This window comes from Natator depressus, chromosome 10, assembly GCF_965152275.1.
Source record: "Natator depressus isolate rNatDep1 chromosome 10, rNatDep2.hap1, whole genome shotgun sequence".
NCBI lineage: Eukaryota > Metazoa > Chordata > Testudines > Cheloniidae > Natator > Natator depressus.
Genome location: NC_134243.1, coordinates 43,038,439 through 43,052,548, shown reverse-complemented (window position 1 = coordinate 43,052,548; position 14,110 = coordinate 43,038,439). Strand labels below are relative to the sequence as shown.

Here is a 14,110-nt window from a genome sequence, read left to right as displayed (position 1 = left end):
CCTAAGAATATATAGAAGTATGCACCCTCAACAGTATGTACTAAGGCTGAAATTCCACTGCAGGACCCAAACCATGTCAAACCATAAAAAAGTGTTTAAATGCTTGTGTCACTCACAATTTGTCAGGAGAACCCTCAATGGGTCCGTTTATTCTTACTTTCAGTGAAATTTGTGTTTGTTTGCGGGATTTCAGTCTAGTATACACATTACTTGCTTAACTTAAAAAAAAACAAAATATATAGCACATCTCTTTCTCAGTACTTTAAAATACTACTCCAACTAATCCATGTTGGACTTGTATTTGGTTTTATTTAAAAACATCTATTTCACTGCTTTCAAACACAGCTTTGAGAGTGAAGTGAGATATGGCAGAAATGAGATATGGCATTGAGTCTAACCGTTGAGATATCACACAGAATCCAAAACCCTGCAAATAGTGCACGTAACTGACTAGAAATACATAAAAACTTGTGAGCATAATTTAAAAGTCATAATATCATCCCTCAAAAGAGTTACATTTTTAGACTGTTTCACAGCACAGCTAGCAACATCACTGATAACAGCAGTAGCATCTGCACCAACTTTGCCTATAGTAAGGGACTGAGAAGAGATTTTCCATACATGTAAATCAATCAGGTTTGAACAACAAAGCATTCATCTGGACCAATGGGTTTCCCACTGCTGAGTGCTGTGGCGTTCCAGGATAGATTTTTCTGATCACTTCTTTAGCCCCCATCACCCTGAACAGGCAGAGTGCTGAAGTCTAACACGCTGCCCAACAGCACAGCCCCCTCACCCTTCCCCCTCCCAAAGCCCACCAAATCTGTAGAGGGAGTGCTGATGAGAGTAGGGTCACAGTAGTAGGGCTCAAGAGACGAAAGAACACACTATCTGCCCTGAGCATGAAGAGAGCGCAAAAAAATCCTGAGTTCCTAACACTGGCTGATCAGCAAGGATCTAATTAGCAAAGGGTGATGGAATCACCCCCTGAAAACTGTAACTAAAAGTTTCTATAGCCTCCCAGTGAGCAGCCATGGGCTTTACTGTAAGAAGCCCTTTTTCCTGTCCCGAGAGAGACTGACCACTCTGTCTTGGCCTGTTCCAAATTGGTCTCCAGGAGAGGTGTACAAAACTGGTCTTTTTTTATATGTGAAAATGTTTGCGCAAATGTTTTGATTTTCTTCAGTTTTTTAACATTTGTAATAGTTTGATAAAAGCTTCCCCCAGGGGCGGGGGGGCAGGAGAAGAAAAAGGAGGACGCATGTATGTTTAAAAAAAAAAAATTTAAAAAAAGCAAACTGGAAAAAGCCCTACTGTTTCAGTTCCTATCCTACACTTTTTCCAGTCGACAAAAGTAAGAGGAAGCGGAAGAAAAAAGTCTACTCTCACTATTTTTCCCCCACTGAGGGGAAGTCAAAGTATTACACTCTCTCACTTTTAAAAAAAATGTTGGAGGCTTTTTGGATTGGCTGTGCAATCTTAATTCAGCCTCCTTGCGCATATAAATTGTGATACAATCTTTAATCAGACGATCACAAACTTTTTTTCCCTGCTTCAAAAAGTGCACAGGATGGATGGTGCTCTGGGAACAAATCAGGATTGTGTAGTGAATGACACTGTTATCTGTAGGATCCCTGACTCAAACTCAAAGTTGGAAGGTGTGTGATGAATGAGGCAGGGGATTGCAGGAGGAGAAAGGCTGGTTTTGTGATCAGGGTAGTTTGAATGCCATCAGAGATTACTGGTTTCTATCCTTGCCTCTGCCAGAGTTCCTCTGTGATGTTGGGCAAGTCACAAACCAAAATGTGCTCAAGTGGCCACTGTGTCTTCCTCATTTTCTCGGTATTAGCTTGAGAGATACATGCAAATCAGACCTCAGAAGTTCTGAGAACTCACAAATGCAATAGAGATCAATGGGAGCTCTGCTCTAAAACATGTAAGTGCTGTAAATCCCAAGTACTCTGAAAAATCAGGGCCAAAATGTCAAAAGTGTTAACTAATTTTGGGTGCCCAATTTGAATCAATGTTGGTTTTAATCTCTGTGCCTCCATTCGCCTACGTAAAATGAGGATAACACTATCACCTTGCCCCAGCAGGGTGTAGATGATGATGAAATCATTAACGTTTGCAGTGACGTAAGATGCATAAAAAAAGCCAAAGAAAATTAATTCTTTATTCAGTGCAGGCAGGATTTGGATGGTGTGCAGTGAATAATGCATGGGACTACAAACACGGAATGATGAGGATAACATAAAATATTGAATAGCTGCTCATTCAGTGAACACTGCCCATCCCATATACTGAATGAGGCAGAGGTCCTGTGGAAAAAATTGAATATGATCATGTCATTCTAGATTTACAATATATACACACACACAAGGGGGCTGAATTAAGTTGCATGGCCACCTTAATTTTGATAAAAGAAAAGAAGTACTTGTGGCACCTTAGAGACTAACAAATTTATTTGAGCATAAGCTTTTGTGAGCTACAGCTCACTTCATCGGATGCATTCAATGGAAAAAATTTTTGATGTTTTCTAACTTTTGAGTGCTTGACTTTATAACCTTAATGTTCTTTTAATGTAGTTTAGGCGATATATAATTGTAATGAAGAAGGTTTATCCCAGTGTCTGATACGGACGTTCAGTTCCACAGAGGATAAAAAAATTATGGAGGAAAAACTCCTTGCATAAACATTTAAGAATTGAGACCTGTGAACCTCAAAGAATGAAATAAGACCGAGTCCTCTGTATGAACCTCTTCAGCAGATGACTTCAAAAGTGGGAAGAGAGATCCCAGCCATGGGTGGAGAGTGGAGATACTTATTTTAAAGTTAAAGACAACTATATATACACACACCTTTCCTTTATCTTCACGTCCAGGGCAGGACGAAGTGAGCCTGATAAAAGAGCTCACGCAGACTGAAAGGACGAATGCATTGTGAAGGAAGCTACAGTAGTTCCAGAAAATATCTCCCATTTAATGGTTTCCCTAATCACACTTCAGAAATATTTCTGACTCTGTGGTAAAATTAGTAGTCTGAAAGGATACTTCCCTATTATCTTATACATGTCTACTGTCATTTTACTTCAGAATCATGGACTCCACACAAATCCATACTACTTATTGCCTGAAAAAGTAAAGGGTTTAAAATAAATCTTACATATTCAACATTATATTTTTGTACTATAAGGTTGGTGCCACATGTAGTTTTTCAATGAAGTAATGACTTAATGGAATTTTAATTTTGTTTATTTCTGCAATGTGAATTTCAACCTTCTGACTAATTGAACAGCTGCTGGTAACTAAAGTAGAATCTGCTTTTTGATAACAGTACCTCTCATCTATAGTCAGAGTGAAGGATCTTTATAAAAATGAATGTTCTCTATTATGTTTTGAAGAATCTTTCTAAACGATCTTCAGCTCACCCTCTTGGCAGTACAACCACCTTTACAAATCTATTTGGGCCTGATTCCACAGTCCATTCCTATTCAAAGCACATGTTTAAAATGACCTAACCCCCGGGCATAGAGAGTACTAGGTCAAAAGGAGACTTCTCCCATCAACCTACCTACCCCATCTTGGGGAGGTGGAATACCTATGTTGATGGAAGAACCCCTCCTGTCAGTGTAGGTAATGTTTTCAACTGAAGTGCTACAGTGGAGCCACTGCAGCATTTTAAGTGAAGACAAGCCCCTAATGTGTATGTTAAGAATTAACATACTAGGCAAATACTGACTGGTTTCAGAGTAGCAGCCATGTTAGTCTGTATTCGCAAAAAGAAAAGGAGTACTTGTGGCACCCTAGAGACTAACGAATTTATTTGAGCATAAGCTTTCGTGAGCTACAGCATCCAATGAAGTGAGTCTTTTCTACAACAATTTTACTCAGTTCCAAAATTTCTACTATTTACATTTTTTCATTAGCCTGATTCTCAGTATGCAGGCCACTATCCTAGGATAATTCAATCTATTTTATATATATAAATGAACAAACTATTGGATTTCTTGTATTGTCCGCAAAGGACTATAGCAATAATTATTAAAAAAAAATAATCAAACAACGCTACAAATGGTGAAACTATACATAAACTGCTACACAAAATTTACTCCACAAAAGGTTACTGAGATTTAAGAAATCAGGTCAAGTGATCTCTTGTTAATTTCAAATCCTTTAACTATGATCTTTGATATAACTGAAAAATTCACCAGTGGAATTGGGCAGTGCTTGGACAAGATCAAACTATTTCACTGTAAAATAGGTGCTCTCTCATTTACCCTGGTAATACAGATGTTTCTCAATTATAATCCATAGTGAAAAGGGAACATTTTCAAACCTCTCTAATGATAAAGTTCTCTAAACTGCATCTTTGTTACAATCATTACTAGATTTAAATAAAATATTTCAGTGCTCCCAACTCGTGATTTTATTGCGTCTTGCAATAATTGGTGCTATTTTTAAACCCCCAGCTCCCTGGAGTTATGTGAATACATGAAAATCTCAGCTTTCATTCTTAAAGTATGTTTCTAGCTCTCATGGATGTGGATAAAAGCATGAAAACCTGTACCCCTAAAGGCTAGAACACCACAAAGCAAATGAAAACATCCCAAAATGTAATTTAAAAAAATTATTTTTAAGTCAATTGTAATTTTTTGGAGCCTGACTCACGTTTTTTGAACATTGGGGCTGGCAATACAGACATGTTAACACATCTTTCTGCATATCTAGCTTACCAAACAGCTAGCTCTCCAAAACACTTTTCTTGTACCATATTCTCTGAGTGCCACTTTCCTATTTCTTTAACATCTGTATGGTAAAAATAATCAGTTAAATAAATGTATACTGTTACAGTACCCTCCAAGTCTTCTGTCTCTGTCCAGATCATTTCCCAGTCTTTACCATGCAGTGAAATTCGCTCCACTCCCATCAATGAAGATGCAGCTATATTTTCCTTGTGGACTCTCAGACACTGATAACTTTCACCAAAAAAAAAAAAAAAGAGCAAGATCAGCAACCCCAGCAGCAATTTTGTGTATAAAGCTTTTCTTCTTTTCAACTTCTTTGCAAATGCCAGTTCCAAGTTCGGTCTCTCTGTTATGACACTTCTTACTTCCACAACATGCACCAACTCGGCTACAGCACAATGCAGCTTTTTTTTTTTTTAAATCCTTCAGCTGTTCATATAGATTTCAACATCTGCACATTACCATTGAAGACAGCTCTCAATTAACTGTGAAACAAACGTGCGTTTTTGCCCCAGTCTCACTATCACTTTCTGCTCTCTCCAGTTTGTGCTGTAGATCGAAATAGGAAGGCAAATTATTTCATGAAACAGTATCACAGAAAAAAAAACAAAGGCAAATCAGTGCTCAGCAGCATGTTCCGTTAAACAGCTACGCAGCCTTGCCAGCTGCTCAAGGCTGTAGTAGAATCTTATACTGAAAGGAAGGAGGAGATGACATCATGCACCATCCTTTCTTCCTAGCAAGATCCACCCACTTCACCCGAGCTCACTACCATAAATCGCATAGTGTATTTCTACACCGTTGACAGTGTACAATAAAATAAGATTTAAAAAAATTATAGAAAATTGCTTTGCAAGGAAACACCCAGGTGATGCTCTAAATTTTAGTGTATTAAGTGAATTAGAACAATTTTCTTAACATTAAACATATATACCTAAGACGTTTCTGCAAAACTACATGTGCTCAATACCTCCCAACCTACAAGTCTTAATTTAACCACTTTTAAATACTTATTAAGCAACTTCAAACCCCTAAAGAATAAGGAAAAGCAGTTTGTTACATGGGGGGATGGGGAGGGTGGCTTATAAAAAAAGATTCCAGAGGTTCACTCACTATCATGAACCAAGCTTTCCTGGAAACTTTTAAACTGGTAATTCTCTTTTATTCCCCAAAACCTCACCCTTAACTTTTGCATAGCTCCACACAAAGGCTATTAAGTGGGGTATGATAAACATGGTTGCATGCTTTCCACAGCTCCCTTTATGCCAAGTGAACAAACGGAACAAACGTTGGTAACAATTCGTAATCAAATGCAAACAAATTGCACTGTTACTCATCCTCTTAGAACAGATTATCTGTTTCAGCAAGCCGTCCAACAGAATCTACCTCCTTTTTGAGAGGGGCTTTCAAAATGCTTTAAAATGTAGTTTACTTCATGGCAGATTTCACAACTAGTTAATTCTGGAATGGATTAAACATATCAGATGATCAGTTAACCTACAGGTTAAGGCATAGCACCAGTTATTTACATTTTAGAGAGCTTATCCCCCAAAATTTCTCAGATATGAATTCAAACCAAAAAAAAAAAAAAAAAAAAATCAACATCTTCCTGGTAAAGAGCCCACAGTTTGTTTTAATTTTTTTTACAAACCAAAAGGTAACTTTAAAAAATGCACTTGAAAAAGGTTATTTATTGAAAGTCATTGAGTTTAGTGCTGTACAAGACACAAGACAATCTGGGACTTCACCAAGGAGATTATAATCTACATAGAGGGACAACATAAAATGCATTGAGAAATAGAGGCAGGTTCTACCTTCTAACCTTTTCCACCAAAAAGGTTACAAAAACCATCAAACCTTGGAAATTAATACAAATTTAAAGTATATTTCTATTCTGGAAAGTAACTATGTAGAAATAGCAATTTCTTAGTAACTAATTCCGATCCCTGATTATATTCAGCCATATATGCTAACTTTAAAGACAAAAATAAGTTTTCCCTGAATGGACTAGACAGCCAACAAAACAATCTGGATTCTAATTTCCTTCTTACACATAAATTAAAAATAGTTAACTAAATTCCAGTTGAAAGTCAAATTCTAGCCTATTTTATAGCTGTACTACCTCAATGAAGAAAACACAGTTGCGAAGAGCTGAGGACAGAATCTGGCCTGCAGAATCTTTTTGACTGGTAATAAAACATTAGCAGGCAATTTAAAAACATAACAAAACATACTGCTACTTGTAAACTGAGCACACACAAACATGGAATCTCACAATATCATTTTTACAGTCTCTTTTCAGAGTAGAACCACACTGAATGGCTCATGCTTTCACTGACCATGTAGAAAAGTTCTTGTTTAGCTAAAATTGCAACACAGGTACTTCAGATAGTACAGCAGTAACCAGCTCATATTATTACAGTGAGAAGGGGGGAGAGGTACCTAGCCCACTATGAGGACCAGTATGAAGCTCATTTCAAGAAATCCCAGGGGAGCATCTAGTCCATGATTGAGAACAGTAACTATTCCACATTCTTGTAAGAGTGGGAGGGAGCTTCAAGACTAGAACATAATAAACCAGATCAGAAGGATGAGCTTCCACGTCAATCTCTCTAGTATGAACGAGTCTGAATGTTTTAAGATATTAAATTGTCAAACTTAAGAAAAAGTCATTTAGAATTTATTGCCAAAACATTCTATGCACTTATGGCCCAATTCAGCAAAAAATAATGCATCTAGCTAACCCATATGGCTGAAGACACTGGGAAAAAAAGGTTGGCTTGTGTGGCACAGAAGCCAGATACTTTTGCTAAATCTGGCACTTGCAGGAAAAAAAAATCTTCCAAATACAGGGATGTATGGTGATATACAATGAGTGGCACAAACAGTGGATTAAATACATCTTTTGTGATAAATCCAAGCATGTCAAGGAAAAACCCTGCAGCCGTAAAATGACACTGTCAAGTAAGCAAGCACCATGCCACAACATGGTGTCTATTAAACTCTGAAGTACTGTGCCTTGATGCATGGTAAAATATGAGGCTAAAGTCAGACTTTTTCTAGCACCCCAAAAAGCTAGAAACTCCCCGAAGTATCACAGATGCCAACTTCGCTAAAAATCATTATTGCCAGAGCAAAATGGCCTTGTTAGCTGTTTTAGCAGAGCGGCCAAGGACTGCATAGGCCATGAATATTCAATTACTCTCAATCATTAGTGGTCCTCCCAGAACTGAGCGGAGGCAGACTGGTAGGACAGTACTGGGAACTTCCACTGCTCACCTGCACCTACTATGTAAAGCACAGACTTAGAGGTATAGTGATGTCATTCTAGCATATTACACAAGCACTAAATTTTACCTGGAAGAGGGGGGAAATGCTTTTTGCACCTCAGCAAAAATCAAGTGCATCATTACAGTCAATTAAAGTTTTTTCTTCTTTTAATTGATCTATGCTAATTCTGAAAAATAAAATTGGTAGGAATATTTTCTGAAAGTGGCATTATAAACATAGATGCAATCCTTACTCATGCAAAGAGCTCCAGGGTGAACAAAAAACAAACATCTATGAAGGTTCTTTAGCACTCATAAAATATGTAACAGGTGACTTGACAGAAAGAAGCCTGCATTATCTTTAAGTTACAAGTCTAGTTGAGAAATTTGACTAGGGAAATATTCAAATACCTACAAAGATTAACGCTAAACCCAACAAAACATTAGACTGAGAACTTTGAGAGATAGACAGACAGATTTAGAAAAACAAGTTCCTACTTTAAAATGTCATTCACAGGGTGGAAACGGCTTATGTAATACATTTAATATTTGCCCTGTATGGCTGGGTTTATTTACCTTTTTATGTATTAACTCATCCTACAGCAATGATATAAAAACAAAAAACAAAAAAAATTAAAAATCAAATCTTCCTGGAAAGCATTCAGTCTCAGAGAAAAATAAGTAAATTGTCACTATTATTAAGCTGGGCAGGTAGGCAAAACATGAAAGGAAAACGTAATACTTGCCCCCATCTCCCCTTTTTATATTTACATATGGAAAAATATTAAATATAATTGCTATAGCAATACACAATCATCTAGTAGAAAGGACAATCTGATCTCAAAAATGAGAAAAGACCCTCCTCCTTCTACACTTCACTCACTTCTATTAGTAGTAGTAACACAATAAAAGAACTATCTACTTTTGAGCTATCCTGCATGTGGAAATTGAGCATAAAAGCATGAGTACAGACTGCAACCACACAAACTTTATTATATACCATATAGTGCATAATAGAAATGGTTGTAACCAGAGCCACTTAACTCCAGAATTCACCACTTGCAACAGGAATCTGCTCCAGTATCTTCGCTTTCATTAAAAAAAATTACTAGCTAATTCTAGAAAATTGACAATGTGACCCGAGTGCAAACTGATGCAGCATTGACTTCCTGTGTCTGCTAAGAGTCTGAAACAATAACAGAGATGTGTTGCTCCACTGATTTCGATAGAGGGTTGAGTCTGAAATCTACAGGTGACAATTTAAATATTAATATTGCTAATTTCATTCCTGATCCAGCTATGTTCATTCTATAAATACTAATTATCTTGCAAACCCCCTGTACTACAGCACCAACTGCCCAGTCCCAGATAAGCAAAACCTTTTCTTTATACCCCTTTTGGGGTATCTTGATATTCTAGAAATCAGCACATGAGAGGCAACAATATCGGTTGTACACAACAAGTAGTGTTTGTCTACAGAGCATTTTATAAAATGTTTCCCATAATGGCACAGAAAACATGTACATCAAGAAAACATCAAGAAAACCCACCAAATTTGGTGATCTCTCTGTTGCAGTATGAACACCACCACTCACTTCCAAGAATAGAAAAAAATCAGTGCACACACTTTAAAGTTTTGCATCAGAGTGCAAGTTTGATGAATTTGTGGTATGTTGGTTTTTTGGGGGAGCGGGGGGTGTTGGGAGCTGTTGTAGTTGGAAATGAAAGCCTTATGGGGTCGTGGCGTACATTATCTATAGCTTTGTAGGCAGCATGAAGGTGGAAAGGAATGCACAAATCCTCCTGACTTCTTATTTCCATTTGTTTAAGGTTTTGGGTGGATGCACTGTGTGCTGTCACAACCTTAACTGCCACTAAATGTAGTTTGTTTGCCAGAACGCATACAAAAGTTAAGGGAAAATGTTTTTGGATCATCACTTTTCTCTTTCCTCCATTCCTCTATATTCATGTGAATTACAATTTAATTACAACCTGTTAATGTTTTCTGTTTCTTTTTAACAAATAACGTATTTTGTATGGTTTGAATAACATTAATGCCATTATTATAATCCAATAAAAGGAGTTAAACATATTTCACCATAAAAATACACATATCTGTTCATATCAGGACCCAGAGAAAGAATAGTGCTATGCCTTTTTACTGACACACTTTATGCACATTGTCTGCAAAGTGTAAAACAGAATAGGACTAATGCTCACTAGTGAAATCACAGATTAGTGGATGCCAACCGGCAGCAGGGAAAGGCAGTCGGCCATCCAGAATACATCCTTGATAAAGACACTTAAGATGTGTGTAGTCATAAAATGCACACATTTTTGAAAGTCTACTTGCTATCAAAGCTACTGCTGCTGCTATTCTTCAAAGGCATCCCTTTCAGACAGGAAATGGAGAGAAGAAAAAGGGAAAGACATGGGATGGTTACATAAAAAAATGAAAGAAAGGGTATCTGACTCATATCTACACTAACATTCTAATAGCTTTATAGAACACTTGTACTGAGAATGTTTAGCTAGTTCTCATAGGAGTGGTATGTGTACATACACAGTAGAATAGAAAGCACGGAAACAGTAGATTGTTTGACGAATGATATTTGACACATGCACACAAAAAGCCATAAAGCAGCGTAGTATCTACTGTTTAGAAGCTGAATCTCAAAGAACACGCTGGGGGAAACTGAAACAGAAGAAAGAAAAGGAGTACTTGTGGCACCACAGAGACTAACCAATTTATTTGAGCATGAGCTTTCGTGAGCTACAGCTCACTTCATCGGATGCATTCAGAGACACACATTGCTCAAAATACAAACATCCTAATCCTTCAAGCAATGCTTTTAGGTAGGAGATTAAATGACCGTGGGATTTGTCTTCCAGCATGACGACCCCCACACACATCATAAAGGTTGAAATTATCTGGAGAATGAAAAGAAAATGCCTTATCAAAAGCCCTCTCCACTCTAGGTATGAATATCACTGCACATGTCTGGGATTATATGGACAATGAGGTGGTCTGCTGTTTGAGACATTGCCTTACACTCTCTCACAACCATCATGACAGCTGGGGCATGCTTTCACTTCTACAGAAACTGAATTTTCCAGATTATGATTCGGAATTTTTACCAGACTGCTCTTGCCTGGGAAGCCTACTCAATCAATGCTCTGTTAGAGCTTGACCATCTTCAGGGTCCTATGAAAGGCTCACCTCTTACACTTTTAATTAACTAGTTCATTACACGCAGCAAAGCCTAGGCTGCATATAGTTATTGGGTCATCCCTTTGGATGACTCATTTTTGGATTTGTTTAATTTAAAACTGATTATGAGACACCAATATACCATAGCAATGGTTGCCCTTTAGAGAAGAGTAGGTGAAAAGAGCAAGAAAAATCCCCAGGTGGTTTTTGAGAGGAGTTCTAGAAAATCCTGTAGAAGATCAGTGACAACATCCCCAAATAATCTCTGATAGTCTTTTCATCTTATGTGAATACTGTCACAAATAATGAAGACTGGGATTTTCGAGGAGTTAGGCACCTAACTCCCACTGAATTTAGTAAACAATAACAATGCCTACTTCTTATATAGGTTTCAGAGTAGCAGCCGTGTTAGTCTGTATCCGCAAAAAGAAAAGGAGTACTTGTGGCACCTTAGAGACTAACAAATTTATTTGAGCATAAGCTTTTGTGAGCTACAGCTCACTTCATCGGATGCATGCAGTGGAAAATACACTGGGGAGATTTTATATACACAGAGAACATGAAACAATGGGTGTTACCATACACACTGTAACGAGAGTGATCAGGTAAGTTGAGCTATTACCAGCAGAAGAGAAAAAAACCTTTTGTAGTGATAATCAAGGTGGGCTTCTCATCAGTAGATCTCAAAGCACTTCACAATCTTTAATGTATTTATCCTCATAACACCTCTGAGAGAGAGAGAACCATTATTATCCTCATTTTACAGAGAGACTAAGTGACTTGCTCAAGGTCACACAGGAATTCCAGTGTGGAACAGATAATTGAACCCAGGTCTCTCACATTCTAAATCAGTGCAGTAACCAATGGGCAATACTTCCTCTCTCTCCTACTAGTCATCTGTTATGTTATTTGTCATTACCTTTCTTGGTGAAGCTTCATACTCTGACCAATGTCTGGACAGGCTGACGCTAGTAAATTGCCATGTGCAGTCACTGACACTTCATCTGCGTGTTCTTCTGGAAAAAGAGCATGTGATCATGTAATTGAAGGCTGTATCGTAATGCATATGTACAAGGGGGCCTGTAACAGGGCACTGGGCTTTAGGGTACATGTGCTTGTCCCAGGTCTTCTGGGCATTTAAAAGAAGGAGCTGTAATAGTAGGTCATATGCCTGCTACCAGCCATGGATCTACAGGAAATTGTAAATAAAGCCTCCTGACTCTCTCAGCGTGTGTCTACTTAGGGCTGGAGTCAACGGCACCAGTTCTTGAGGTCCAGACCGCGGGTATCCCACCAGACGACGCACCCCACTGGAATCCCCTCGCAGCTTCTTGACAGGTAAACGTCCCCTGTCCGCCTTCTTTTGCTTATGCGGCACCAGGGACTGCAAATGGTGTCACCTGGTGGCACTGGCCTTACGGGCTGGAGAGCGGCGCCAGTGCTCCTTGGAGGAGTCCTTCCTCGGTGCCGGGACTCCAGTGGGGACTCCAAACTGGGGTGCACCCCCTAGGCAGAGACTGATTAGGGATTTGTGGGGTCCTGGGGCAGAGGAAGTGGGGGCCCATCCCCAACCCTTCCGCCTGCAGTCCTTCCCTTCTCCCCGCTCCTACCGGGAAAATGGGGTCAGGGCACGGGGGCTTGCCCTGCCCCATCAACCACTCCTGCTGGGGAGTGGGGGAAGCCCCCGTGCCCCGAGCCCGCTCCCTGGCAGAAGCGCCGGGCAGGCGGAATGGGTTTGGAGCACCAGGGTGCCCATTTTTCCGGGGGGCCCCCAACTGGCTGGGGCCTCTGGGCATGGGCCCAGTGGCTAATCCACCACTGCCCCTAGGGAGCGTGGAGAAACGTCCAGGAGTGCCACCCAGCCCTGCTCCTGACCCACAGCACTGCTCTGCAGCCCCGCTCCCGACTTGGTCCCTGCCCAAGCCCAGCTCCTGGCTTGGGGTGGCGGGGAAGGTGGGGGAAGCACGTGGGCACATTCCATTACCGGTAAGCAGAGGTGCGAGAGGAAAAGTTTGGGAAACACTGGTCTACACCGCACCTAGACACCCGTGGTTGGCCCATGCTAACCAACTCAGGCTCACAGGGCTTGAGCTGTGGGGCTGTTCCATTGCTGTACAGACTTCCAGGCTTGGGCTCTGGGACCCTCCCACTCTGCAGGATCCTAGGCTCCAGCCTGAGCCAAGATGTCTATACAGCAATGAAACAGACCCACACCTTGAGTCAGCTGACCCTTTGCTGTGTTTTCTTTACTCTGTCAACATACTCTTAGGCAGGAAAGCAGGCAGGAGTAGGGTGAGGAAGGCACTCTCAACACCTGTCCAGCAGAAGGCATGAGAGGTAGACACTTGCAGGGAGCAGAAGACAGCTAGGGAAAAGCCTCAGCTGGGGATGGCTGTTAAGTCCTGATAGAACGGCTGTAAGGACGACTTTAAGGGTGGAGTGTCCCATAACTCAGACTCCAGCCCAAGCCAAAAGATCTACCCAGCAATTTTTAGCCCTGCAGCCTGAGTCAGCTGACCGAGGCCAGCCACAGCAACGCTAGAGGGCTTTAATCCCCGTGTAGACATACCCTAGACTAGAGCACTAGAGACAAGGATTAAGACAAGACACTATGGGTCAGTGAGACTGCTTTGCTTTGCACAAGTGGTCTTTCTTCTGTTCAAAGCATGAGTAGCCATGAATCCTTAAGTGCACCCAACATTCAGGAAGTGCCAGAATTAAGGTTGCCATCTAACCAGGCATTCAAGAAAAAAAAAAAAAATTCTTCAGCAGCTACATGCAGAACAAGATCTATAGAATTCCTAGAGCATCCAAATTCATGTACGCTCACCCCCATCCATATTCTACAGAACACTGCCAGATGATAATACCAACAGCTCTTTTATA

At 39.9% G+C, this 14,110-nt stretch overlaps 1 protein-coding gene across 13 annotated transcripts in view; it reads right to left on the bottom strand.

The window, feature by feature from the left end:
• The window catches only part of MYO9A (myosin IXA), a 465,931-nt gene that overhangs the window by 394,476 nt on the left and 57,345 nt on the right, over window positions 1–14,110 (bottom strand). For 9 of the 13 annotated variants that reach the window (XM_074965918.1, XM_074965915.1, XM_074965922.1 and 6 more), the window contains exon 2: window positions 4,854–4,975. The exons of 3 other annotated variants lie outside the window; for them this stretch is intronic. The gene's annotated coding sequence lies outside the window, so the exon portion shown is untranslated. Of the gene's footprint in view, window positions 1–4,853; window positions 4,976–12,143; window positions 12,241–14,110 lie in introns of all 13 variants that reach the window. One more of the 13 variants, XM_074965917.1, reaches the window with a different exon arrangement.